Source organism: Cryptomeria japonica, chromosome 6 (genome assembly GCF_030272615.1).
Source record: "Cryptomeria japonica chromosome 6, Sugi_1.0, whole genome shotgun sequence".
NCBI classification, from domain to species: Eukaryota; Viridiplantae; Streptophyta; class Pinopsida; order Cupressales; family Cupressaceae; genus Cryptomeria; species Cryptomeria japonica.
The window spans coordinates 216,956,458-216,969,925 of record NC_081410.1 but is presented as its reverse complement, the minus strand read 5'-3'; positions in this window follow the sequence as shown (position 1 = coordinate 216,969,925).

Sequence of the window (13,468 nt, the reverse complement as noted above, 5' to 3'; positions counted from 1 at the left end):
CCATTCACTGGTTAGGCAACTACACACTCAACAGGTTTCTATCAATCTTGCCAACAACTTTACAAACAACTTCATCGACCTTAAATACAAATCAATTAGGTCAGTAACATAGAAAAAACCTAATTCTCATCATCGAGAATACAAACAAGTCAGTACAATCTTGACCGTTAGAAAGCATGACAATCTCTTCACATTCTTCAAGAAAATTCCAACCGCTCCATGATCACCGCTTCAACGGACTTTGTAACTCATCACGCGTTGTGCATTAGATGCAATCCACTTTGCTCCTTCCCTAGAAAAGAAAAAAATGCACCAAAACAATTTGAACATATCCCCATACAATGATCACATGTGTCTCCATCATTACCGCTTATCAAATAATAAACCATCGAACTTGATTGGTTAGGGTTTAATAGCTAATAGGGTTTACTGGTTACATTACATAGAAAGGTTTAACCCTTTACACCGGTTCACCGGCTCAACTCACAAACTTTACATACCGGTTTACAACATCTTCCACAAAGTTCTTCTTACCGGTTACTAGCCAATATCAAAAACAACAATATCAAAAATAACATGAATACCATTACTGGTTCAATTGACATCAATGACAACATATCATTAATGCAATCTCTATGCAAAATGCCAATATAATACACAATAGATAAAATCCTCAGAATGTAATAATCCCATATTTAATTTAACAGTGAAACCATATCAAACTCTAACAACAATAATATTTTCCATTCTTGCATACAAGCTTTCTCAAACATAGGGAAGACAATCTTTCTGGAAAACCAAGTGTTGAAGGTAAATATTTCATCAACCTGGAGATAGAAATTATGGTAAAGAACATTCTCAGAAGAGAGCAACCAATTTTGAAATCCAACCAAGTTGAATCAATCCAAGCTCCAAGAAAAAATGAAATCTTCAACCATGCAAGAAAGTTTTCCAGCAAATGCTAACCCAACAAAATGGCCCGAAAACTCAATAAATAAATTTCATTCAAAACCATAGGATACGTCAGCCAATGAAAATGATCTAAAATACAATATTATTTACTTACCCCAAATATTTCAACCAATAGGATAATAGGGTAGGTAGAATTTAAAATATTTAATTAACCCCAAAAGGTAGCGGAAGTGAAGATAGGTAGCGACGATGGTGGTGTGTTGCAGAAGGATGGAGTGGATGGTGATGGAAATGGTATAAATGATCGGAGGAAGACTGTTGGCTCTCTTCCCTTTGTTGGCTCTGTCACGGGTACTAGAAAGGAGAGCTTTGGGAAGGTAACCCATGACTCTCCTTTGCAAGTGGACCTAGGTAAGAGTCTATCTTTAAACAATGGTACTCCAACTTTTCAAAATATTTCAGGTGTTGTTGGGGCTTCTGGAAACAATGGTCAAAATAGTCCGGTTTTGGGGCCCAATGATGTTGTGTCAGGTGAAGGAGGTAAGGGCAAGAAAATTTCACTCTTTGGAGTCAAACTGAACGAAAAATCTTCTTTCCCTCCCATTATTGTGACATTTGATCCCACATTTGGTGGAGTTTCTATCTCTATCCCAGACCAGATTGTTGATCATAATATTTCCTTGATGACCTTATCTCTGGTGGGAAATTTTATGGGGTCAAGACCTAATATTGAAATAGTGTGAGAGTTTGTTAAGAAAAAGTAGCAATTGAAGGGTCAAGTGGAGATTGCAGAAATTCCTAAGGGTTTCTTTTTCACTTATCTTGTGAAGAGGGCATTGTTGTAGTTAGGTGTGGTGGTCCCTGGGTCATCGGTAAGTCATCTCTAGCTCTCAAGAAATGGGCCCCAAATGGGGTTGAATCAGAAAATATTTTTGAAGTTATCCTAATTTGGGTTAGGTTCCCTAGACTTCCTCTAGAATACTAGAATGAAGATGTCTTTAGATGAATTGCAAGTTCATTTGGGAGGTTATTATCCATTGACCCGATGACAACAGCAAGAAAAACGTAGGTCTTCGCTTGGATCTATGTTAGTATTGTCCAAACTTTTAACCTTCCTTCATCTATTGAGATAACATTAGAGTTGGGAAAGTGCGTTCAAAAGATTGAGTTTGAAACTCTCCCTTTTGTGTGTTTCATTTGTAAAATATCGAGATACTGAGCTAAAAATTATCCCAATATGGTTAAGAAGTTAAAAAATAATACATAGAAAGTTTGGAAGGAGAAAAAGGTTTCTAGTGGAGAGATAAATCTGAAGAAGAATCAACCTACAAAGGAGGAAGTTTTGTCTTTGGGTCAAGAGGGAGGTGCTCCTTATAAGGAATCTACTTGTAAAACTCAACAGGGAGTTGTGGAACCAATAAAATTCCAGGAAGTAAGAGAAAGTGATGACTCTAGAGTGGTTGTGCAATATGAATATGTTAGTCCATGTTCTATTGGAAAGAGTGCTAATGTTATGAGGGATATTCAAGAGGGAACCTATGAATCTCCCTTTCCTTCCTTAGAGGAAGCTATTAATAGTAAGATGGAGAATTCTCCCCTTCAATCAAATGACTCTGTGAGCTCTATGAATATTATTGGTCCTGGTGATGGATTTAAATTCCAGGGCTTCTCAACCCATCCAAGAGAATAATAATTAGAGTCAAGCGACTGAGAAAGGTACAAAGAGTCACTCATTATAAAAAAATTATCATTCTAGTAAAGAATATATGAGTATAGAAGAGATAGACTTTCAAGAGGATAGTGGTTATACAACTATTATAAAGAAGAAGGCAAAATGTAAAATGGCACCTAGGATGAAGACTAGAAATAGAACCAGAGTGGATGTGGGGCCAAGAGGTAGTGCAGGAAGAAAGTCCTCAAGATGGCATAGAGAGAAGGACAACAGTCAGGACGTTGTAGACGGGATTCAATGTACAATTCTTGAGATTTGTAAGAATCTCACCCCCAGTAAACAATGAAAATATTGTCTTGGAACATGCGGGAGTTAAATAGCTCCCATAAAAAAAGAAATCTTGCGTAACTTTGTTAGAGATCGTAAACCTGATATTATTCTGGTCCAAGAAATGAAAATGCCTAAAGATAGAGTTGAGAAACTTAAGTTTTTCTCTTCGAATGGGGTGCGGGGGAATATCTTTGCTAGTGCCTCAAGGGGAGTCACCACTTTCTGGAATCTTATCTTCATTTGTGGTTTGCAGGTATGTGAAGATTCTAATCATGTTGCTACTAGGTTTCACCATGTTAGGGATAATTTTAGTTGCATCATGTCTAATATATATGCTCTTAATAACAAAGCAACAAGAAGAAAATTTTGGCGATCTTTGATAGATTTTAGATTAAAATATCCTAATGAATCTTGGATAGTTATTGGAAATTTCAACAATCCAATTAATGTCTTGGAAAAATTTGGTGGCTCTTAAGTTTAGTTGGATAGCAAGATGGGTCTACTGGATTTCATCAATAATCATGGTATGATTGATTTGAAGCTCAAGGGGGGCTCCTTTAATTGGATGAATGGGAGGATTAGAAATGAGCTTATTTAGGTCAGACTGGATTGTGCTTTGATTTCAAATGATTGGTTGTACATCTATTTATGTTCTCTCTCAGCCCTATCCAAGATTTGTGTTGATCACTATCCTATCAGTTTGGTTGTTGACTCTCTGTCTAGGAAGAGGAATTTTCCCTTCAGGATTGAAAAAATGTGGCTTTCTCACCCATCCCTTTATGATAATGTTAAGAAATGGTGGAATATCAGTGTCAATGGTACTTCTATGTTCAAAGTGGCTAAAAAGTTGGGGGAAGTTAAAAGGAAAATAAGAATTTGGAATAAGGAATCTTTTGGACATAGTTTCTCTAGTAAATCGGCCATCCAGTTGAAGTTGAAGGAAATCCAAGACAAAATTCAAAAGGAGGGCTATCAAGAGAGTTATATGACAACTGAGAATGAAGTTTTGTCCAGTTACCATGATATTATCTCTAAGGAAGAAGAATTCTGGAAGCAAAGATCAAGGGCTACTTGGTTGGTGCCTGGAAATAGAAATACAATTTTTTTTCATCTATCCACTATGAAACATAGGGCCTCTAATAGAATTAATTGCATAACCAGTAGTGGGACTAGGATGGAGTCTGAGAAGGATATTAACAAGTAAGGTATTAGGTAGTTCAACAAGCTTCTCTTGGCTGATAATGGTTTGAGCTCTGAAGTGCATGAGTGTCTTATTAATGTTGTCCCTAGAATTCTGAATGTGGATCATAATAAGATGTTGCTTGCAATCCCTTCTTTCCTTGAGATAAAAAAGGCTATCTTTTCCTTTGAAGGCAATAAGACCCCTGGACTAGATGATTCCCAATGTTTTTCTTTTAGAAATTCTAGGATATTGTGGGTGAGGATGTGTGTAAGGATGTGAAGGAATTTTTTGGAGCTAGAATAATTCTCAAAGAAATCAATTCAAACTTCATTGCTCTTATTCCAAAAGTGCCTAGAGTGGATTCTTTGGATGCTTTTCATCCCACCTATCTCTACAACTCCTATAAAATCATTTCAAAGGCGTTCACTTCTAGACTGTTGGTTGTGATTCCTTCCATTATCTCTTCTTGATGTAGTCAAGGTAGGGAGATCCAATGAAGGACAACCGTGCCTTGCAACCTATAACATAAACACCATGAATGATAGAGAAAAACGGTTCACACAACACAAGATATATATGGGGAAAATAGGGAATAGAGAAATCCTTATATTAATTTAATGGATTACATATGCCCTCAGGCTTTATAGATGCTAGGCTATAGCCCAAGATAACAAAATGATTCAAACAACTTAATTTCCTGATCTGGTAGATCATCTGCTTAACAACTTTATCTCCGGTAACGCTTTGTTGATCCGGACCTCAGTCCACCGCAATCCTCTAGCATCTACATCTTTCCTGATTATTATATTTCGTGGACCTCTATCCCCCCAAATCAATCTCCAAACTTCCTCTTTATACTATTCGCAAGCCTCAACAACTAAATCAAGTCGCCCAAAGATCCACCGGTTCATAATGAAATGTGAGAACACTAACATGTCAGCCAAATCACCAAGAACACCTTCAATAATGCTTAGAACTTTGTGTGGACCTCTAAGAACATCGGTCAGGTCCAAAACAACATCTCCCAATGATCCACAAATTACGAAAATGGTCTGCAACCCAATTCACACTCTGCCAACTCAACACAGCAAGAACAAGCCAATCTAGAAACATATCAAAATCGATATCTCACTTGAATCGAATCCAAATGCCATGGATCTCAAATATGTTTAACACAATGATCTCCAAATGCTAAATCTGAATCCACAACTTCAAATTCACAAACATGAAGAAACACAACAATATCCAAGCAACTCCACTGCTAACTGCTCTAATTGGATGAACTATTCATATGCTCCTGCATCACTTCTTAACAAACTAGGTTTGCACCAGGTAGATAGATTCTTGAATCTATTATAACTATGCATGAAAATATTTATTCTCTTGTTGAATCTAAGAAGCAGGAATTTTTGCTAAAATTGGATATGTCAAAGGCCTATGATAGAATAGATTGGAGTTTTCTTATGAAAGTCCTTATTTCCTTTGGCTTTGGTGATAAGGTATTGGATCTCATTTGACAAATTATTTCTACTTGTAGTACCCCTACCGTATTCGATCTCTAACCTTGGTTTAATCTTGATTAGTTTATCGTGATATTATGATTATAATCAGATGTTGATTTTACGCATAGCTATTGATGTGGTTTTCTCACTAGTTTTATGCTAGTTGTTTAGTGTTCTTATTTCATGGTATTCATCGAGCTAACGTTTTCATTAGATTTTATAAATGTATGCATGTATGATCTTTTGTTGTAGGAGATTTCAGGTACGAAGTCGCATGAGCGCGAGGTTCGTCGTCACCTGGTTTTGCAGGTTTGAGTGTACCTCTTTTTAATCCTTAGAGTTGGATTAGGTGGTCGTAAGACCCTAGTTGACCTTAGTCGTGCTCTAGTGAGCATCGCCAGTCGTCGTCGGTAATCCCCTTTTTGTTGGGTTTGCGAGTCGTCTGTTTGGTTGACTTTCTCGGTTTGCGTGCCTGGTGTGTTTGGTTAATTGATGAATTAGTCCTTAGTAATTTTCTTTATTAAATATATGCGTTTGTGCATTGAGGATTAATGGATTAGATTAATCGGGATTTCGTTATGTGATTTTCGTGGTTATTGGATTGCTCATTTTTAATTTGGAGTAGATTCGATGTAATGATTGATTTGGAATATTAAATGCATTTTATTTATGCTATTGAAAAGAAAAGTCTGATATTTTATCGCAATAGATTAATTGCATTCTGTTGGATTATTAAATTAGAAAGGTTAAATTTGATTATTGAGGAATCGAATTTTTGATTTGAAAACAAGTTAAACTGTTGATATTGTTGAAAAGGATTAAATTTTGAGTATTATTGGTAAATAAAAGTTTTTATTCCAAAAATGGAATTTTTGGGTCAACTCTTCCATATTACCCAAATTTGGGGAAATTGGAAGGAGGGACATTTTGGAGAAATTTTGGTTGGGGGAAATAATTTTGGAAAAATTGGAGGTTTTGGAGAGGAAGATTGTTGGTTTTGATCTGACAGGATTGGGCTCTCCCTCAGCCATACCGGGATTGCGAATTGAGGTAGGGTTCTGAACTGGTTATTGAAAACCAATTTGTATGTCCATTTGAATTTGGCTGGAGATTTTAATTGAGATGTGTTTTCATCATTGCTGTTGGGAGATTGAAACCCCTTGTTATTGGAAAGAATGAAAAAAAAAAAAACCCATCAAAAATGTGATCTCGATCCCAGTTTGTTTAAAACCGAAATTATATTAAATTGAAACCCATGAACAAGCTCTGTTTTGGGCGTTTTTTTTTTTTTTATAATTGTTCGAACTATGTTTTTTATGGAAAATGAGAGCATTTAATTGTATCATCTACTGTGTGTTCGACGAAATGTTAAACGTATTTCGTGTTTTACAACTGTGCGTTTTTATCTCTTTAAACGGACTGTGTGTCTGAATTAAAATTTAAAACGTAATTTTCTTTGTTTTGCTGGACTGGGCGAGTTTTTTTTTAATATTAAAGACGAGCTGCGTTTTGGGGATTGGAGGCGGGGAGCGGAGCTCCACCCGCTCCGCCTCCCCTCTCCCCCACTCGCACCCCCTTCTCCCCACTCGTTCCCTCGGCTCTCCCCTTACCCGCAGGCGTTGGAAGCCCCGGTCGCGGCTCACGGCGGTGGCCGCAGGGCGCCGCGGAGGCTGCGGGCACTGCAGTGGCGCCGCCCGCATGGGCTCCCCTGCTGTGTGGTGTTGGATGGCGTTAGGGTTAGGGCACGGCCCGCCCTCGCCTCCATCCTCTTTTTTTTTAAAATGCGTTTTGATTTGTGGTGTTAAATCGTAGTTTATTAAAAATCATTTTTTTTAATGTATTTTTTTTTTGTATTAAAAAAAAAAGGCATATGATACTTTATATCATTTTAGTGAAAGTTATTTAATGATTAGCGTTATTTAAATTTTTAATTATGAATGAGGTAGCATTAACCTGATAAGAGTGGATTGGATATTGATTAACCTTATAAGGGAGTTTTAGGCTAATTGTTACTTAACGTCATTTTGTGACGTATGCCCTCTTCCTAATTAAGTTTACAACGGTTATTTTGCAATTGAATTTTGTTGTTTATATTCTGATTGATCTTGGAGTAATAAGTCTAGATCTTACCTTCTAGCTAATTAGAGCATGTGGTTGTTTGATGTAGTAATGTTTAAAAATAATAGAGAATAATATTTTATTGGAAATCGTTGGAATACGATGTAAATTCTACTTGATGATGTTTGTTGGAAATTAAATATCTTATTTTAGTGATTAATGGTTGTCTGAGATTTCTTAATATGAATTGGTTAAGACTCTTTATGGCTTAATTTGCCTGTTCGATGTTTTGAACCGTAGGAGTTAGAAAACCAAGAACATCTTAACCCTTGATGAGATAGATAACTGTAATCGGATTTAGATCTTGTAGAAAACTTGATCGTCTGTAATGATTAAATCAATTTAAGGAATATTGTCTTTTCTGATTATTGTCTTGCGAGTTTAATTACTGTATTCGCTTTAATTATGAAACGACATGTTTTGCTTTGTTTAAATAGGACCCTGTCGTATGGATTGACTTGGTGTACCTGTTTCAGTCCTCGAATTTTGAGTTGACTATGGATTGTGATGTTGATTTAGTTGGTTATATCCTTTTGTGTAGTCGAATAATGATTCGCGGTTAACCTTAGTTGTCAGGTCCCTAGTTAGAGTACCGTCAATAAGCGTTTACCCTTGAGTCGTGTTTGACCAGATGATTGTTCTCTCTTCTTGAACTCCGTTCGTCTGACCGTGTGTATTCCTTGGTTTGAGTTCGTCTGAGTTAGTCTAGTGTCGTATGGGAAAGTGGCTTTCGATTGGGGGCCGTGCCCAAAGTGGTTGCTGGATAACCCATCGAAAGTGAGTCTAATAAGTGATAACCTAAGTAGATTAGAAAGTAATTTATAAATAAGATAATGTGCCTCACACATGGGACGAGTGCTAGCATAGACTCGACATGCCGTGAGAAGGCCTGAAATGGCAAACTACCTTCCTTGTCTTCACGAGAGGATGTGTGGGTCCACATGAGGCTTGGATGGGCCGGAAGTTCGGATTAGGTTGCCAGGGTTACCAGTGTATGGGCCGGGACCTATGAAGACTTGCCATGGTATCCATACCAGGTCATGTGATGACACTTGTCCCTACGTTCGCTAGTGTGTTGTTGTTTTGTCCTGTTTTGAGTACCTTTGAGAGTCATCCTTTGTCTCTGCCCTTGCGAGTGTCGGTCTCGTGTTCGACCTTGGGTGGTGATGGCTCAGTTTTATGGATGCTCTCTTGGACCTTTTGTATTAGCTTGATTATGATTAGCTGGATCCTGTTCTTTTCAAGGATCGATTATGTATTGATTGACCGATGCGGTCGCTTGTATATTGTTTGTATATCGCCTGGATGGCTGGATTGTATGGTGTAATCTCTTGTACTCTTAACTTTATTATTTATCAGAGGGGGTCTTGCAGTTGAGCAGACCCGGAGATGTAGCCCTTTAGGGGTGAACTCCGAGATCATTATGGTGTTTTGTGGTGTATTCTCTTATGGTTTCCTTTATTCAGCTTATCATGTATGATTAATTTATGTAAAATGGTTAAATGGATAATTGGAATTAACTTTAATGCTTATATTCAGTTCTATCTTGAATGCCATGTTAATCGAATGCATAATTGGTTGAGATGCGATTTATCGTAATGCATGTGTGAATTCGTCCTTTTAATGCAATAAGTTGGAATATGGAATAATGTAACTTAGAGTAATGAATTATACTCAGTTGATGTTAAGTAATTTAAATATGCTTGGAAAGATCTCTTATGTTATGATGAAATCCTAGTGTATTAGAAATGTAGATGTATGATTTGTAATTTTAAATTGAAAAGCTTGAATGAGGTTGATGAATGGATCTTAATGATGAATCCTTGTTGTGATTTATATTTCCGTTCTTTGAAATAAATTATCCTGATTATGAATTATCTCGTTATTAAGATATTCAGCTTAATGGATTAATTGTGTGAGTTAAATGAATTGTGAAATTAAGTAATCTCGTTGGGAAACTCTTTAGGAGATTGTTGTTAATGTCTTCCGCTATGTAATCTGAATCTTGTTATCTTGTTGCTTCTTATGTGTTGTAACTTTAAAAAAAAAAAATTGCACTCTATTCTTGTTATTTTAGCTTATCCCTTCGGGGTTTCCTGGCGGGGCATTACATTTGGTATCAGAGCCCATGTTGCAAACATTGGGATCTCTGGTGTCGCGTGTGCCCTCTATTGGTGTGAGGTGTATCGACCTTATGTGCATGCTTGTCCTCCTTTTGCATGTGAGTGATTGAGCAGACCTTGTCTTGTGTGGAACATGTGTGTTCACACCTTGTTTTCGCCTTCTTGATGTTGGCGTTTGAGTGCTTATTTGTGCTTTGTATGCTTATTTTGTAGAAAATTAAATGATCATCACCATTCCTCTCTCTCTTTCTGGAAATTAAAATGATTAGGATATGTGTGATTATCTTTGATTTGAGTTTCTTGTTTGAAAGAGAAAAGGGTGTGACTTCTTGAACCCTTGTATGAGCTTTATGACGCTTATGTTTTTAGAGTATTAAAAGGGCTATGGGTTTAAAAAAAATTTATTTGGGTGAACGGGAGAAAAATTGCATGTGTACGTTTAAAGAATTCTCCATGTGTATGTTGTAGGAGTAGCATGATTAAATTCTACCTTAGTAAGGTGCATTGCTATGCAAATAGTCGAATTATGTGAAACTGCTTGATTGGTAGAAGAAGTGTTAAAAAGAGCATGTTATTGTAGTTTCGAGAGAGTAATAATGTGTTTTCCGAAAGATTGTCTTATGTGTTTCATTAAACCAATTTGATTGAAGATTTATTTTAGCAAATGCTCCATTGAACTCGCTTTTGGGTATGTGTAATTACCTTAATGTGTTTAGAAAGTGCGAATGAAAAGCTTGTTTGATGTGTATGCATTAATATGTTCTATTTGGTTAATAGCTCTTTGCTCATCTTTGATCGTAATGTGATCTTTTCTAATAGGTTGCAAACTATGACATGTGTCCGTATTGTATTATTATTAAGTGAGTGTTCTTAAGAGGTCTTGCATTATCGAAAAGAGTGCCTCTCTTGATCTCCGTTTTGGTTATAAACTAGAACCTCCTGTTGCAACCATAAATATTGGAAATGTTTTTGTTCGGCTGATTGTCATCCTTCTAAATCGGCAACGAAATGAAAACCGTGTAATTGAAATGATAGGCTTATAGTGGGAAATTTAATATTGCAGCGTGATCTTGTTTGATCTTGCGTGTTTTGTAGGAAATGGTTTGGTTATCAAACTCTCTTTCCCTTCTCTTTGCCTAATCATGAGATTTTTAGAAATGGTATTAAAGAATGCATTGATTTAAATATAATGTTTATAAAACATGTGAAGTTATGTGTTTGCTTTTGGCTTCATAGTGATAGATGAAAGTCTTAAGCTTTAGAAATGAATTTGCTTAGCTAGTAATTTAGTTATGAATGCTTAGTAAGATTCGAGAAAGATATAGGAATGATGTTATTTCCTTATGTAATTGTGAATTGTTAATGAATTCAATACTTGAATCTAGAGTAAATTCGATTTAGTTAATTGTATAGAAAGCATAATTGGAATCTTCCTTGTATAGATGTTAGCGTACTGAAAAGTACTCCCCGTAAATGTGATTAAACCAGTATTAGTGTATTGTGTGTGTTGTAAGAAACCAGTGCTTATTTTATGTGCCCATGGATTGGTGAAGTAATCAACCATGGAGGATATGTTGCTTATTTGTTTCCCTACTGAGTACCAAACCTCGGGTTGTGGGTAACTCGGTATGTTAAGGGGTAGTATTCGAAGCGACCGTTCCTTGAATAGTATGGATTGGCGTGCGAGTAATGTCGACGCGAAGCGACTTTAGCTTCTCTACTTCGAGGAATGATATAGTTGTACTACTAAACTGTATCAAGGTGTACTCAATACTTTCCCTTTGATGAACCTATTTATAGGTTTACGTGTGTTAGCCTATTCTCTTCCTTATCTGAGCATTTTGTAATGGTGATTCTTGTATATCATGATGGTATTGTTTGTAGGATCCTTTGCCTTGTCTTCATGAAAGGTAGGTTTATTCGCATGTGCTGCCAGTTAGTTTGTGTTGGTGGGCATGTGGGTGGACCAGAGTCATGTATACCTCTGACTTACGGCGAGTATCCTTCTAGATACGTCGCTATGCGGGATGTGGCTTGCGCGTTCTTTTTCCGCGAGGTGCACTACCATGCGGGATACGTCCATTGTGTGTTTTCTCCACTTGGAGTATTGCCATGCCACGTGACGACGTGATGCGGGGTGATGTCGAGGTGCACACCGCCATGCCATGTGGATAGTGTGACTATGTCACACCACATGATGAGCTACTGCAATAGCTAGTCAGTTGTTCCTTCCTTCCTCGTTGGTGGCTAGATGCTAGTCACACAGTGCTGTTATCTGCAGTTGTGATACTCTTTATATTCTTTGGGGATCAGCAATTTATTTTACCTTGACTTTGAAGGTTTGGCCACGATCTTGTGATCTTTTGCACTTTGATTTGGTGTTGAAATTCCGGATTATTTTCTTGCCTTATTGTTGGAATTGATGATTTATTATCTTTATTCATCTGTATTTTGGTGGCTGAACTGGTTTATCATTATTGTTTTTGGATGCTGGTCTTGTGTCGAAATGTGAAATTCCTCTCCAAGGACGTATGATATGGAATTGGTAGAGTGTGTGCGAGGAAGTTGTTGTAGGGAACCGTGAGGATGGGGGTATGTGAGGCTGTGATGCAGCTAGTATCCACTACCTACCTATGTGTGGTGACTATCTCTTGGAGGCTAACCACCTTGTACAACAAGGGATATTCACAAGGGTCTTGTATGGAAGGTAGCACCGCTATGGTGTGCCTAGCACCATCAAGCCTTTGAGTGAGATATTGGATTTTTATGATCATATTGTTGTTCTGAGATCAGGCATAGAGATGCTGATCGTGCATGTTATCCTTGACCGAGCATTAGACATGCTCCCATGTGGCCTTTTCTATTATGCATTTCAGTTATGTGGATGGTTATTGCTTGTATCATGGAGTAAATTGTGTTAACTTGTCACTATGTTATGGGACATAGTCTTTGGAAAGGTTTTCTTATGCCTGGCAAGTGTAACCAATTGAGTTATTTATGTTGCTCGTATTTCATGAAAGTTAATTTGGTTGTAGAAATTGATATTTTGAGCTAGTTCTATGATTTAAAGTTTATGATTAAGATGGATTGGTAAAGGAAATTGATCATGATGGCATGTTTCTGTCATTTTTGATCGAGGATTATGGTAAGTGCTGTTTACCTCTTTGTAATGCTTTAATTTGGTGTTATGAAAGGAAGAAAATTCTCGTTTCTTTGCTATGATTATTGATAATTCCTGGAATATTTTAAGGAATGTATGGTTTTAGATGTATCTTGCCAATGGATAATGGCGTTTGTTAAGGATTTTGCAATAGCATTTCATTTATTTATGGAAAGATTTCTATGTGCAATTTGACCTTGTAGAATGAGTTTCAGGGCTGATGCGTACGACATGTTCTTCATCTAGCCTTACGACTTCCAGGAGTAAGTCGGAACCTAGGGGGGGAGAATGTAGTACCCCTACCGTATTCGGTCTCTAACCTTGGTTTAATCTTGATTAGTTTATCATGATATTATGATTATAATCAGATGTTGATTTTACGCATAGCTATTGATGTGGTTTTCTCACTAGTTTTATGCTAGTTGTTTAGTGTTCTTATTTCATGGTATTCATCGAGCTAACGCTTTC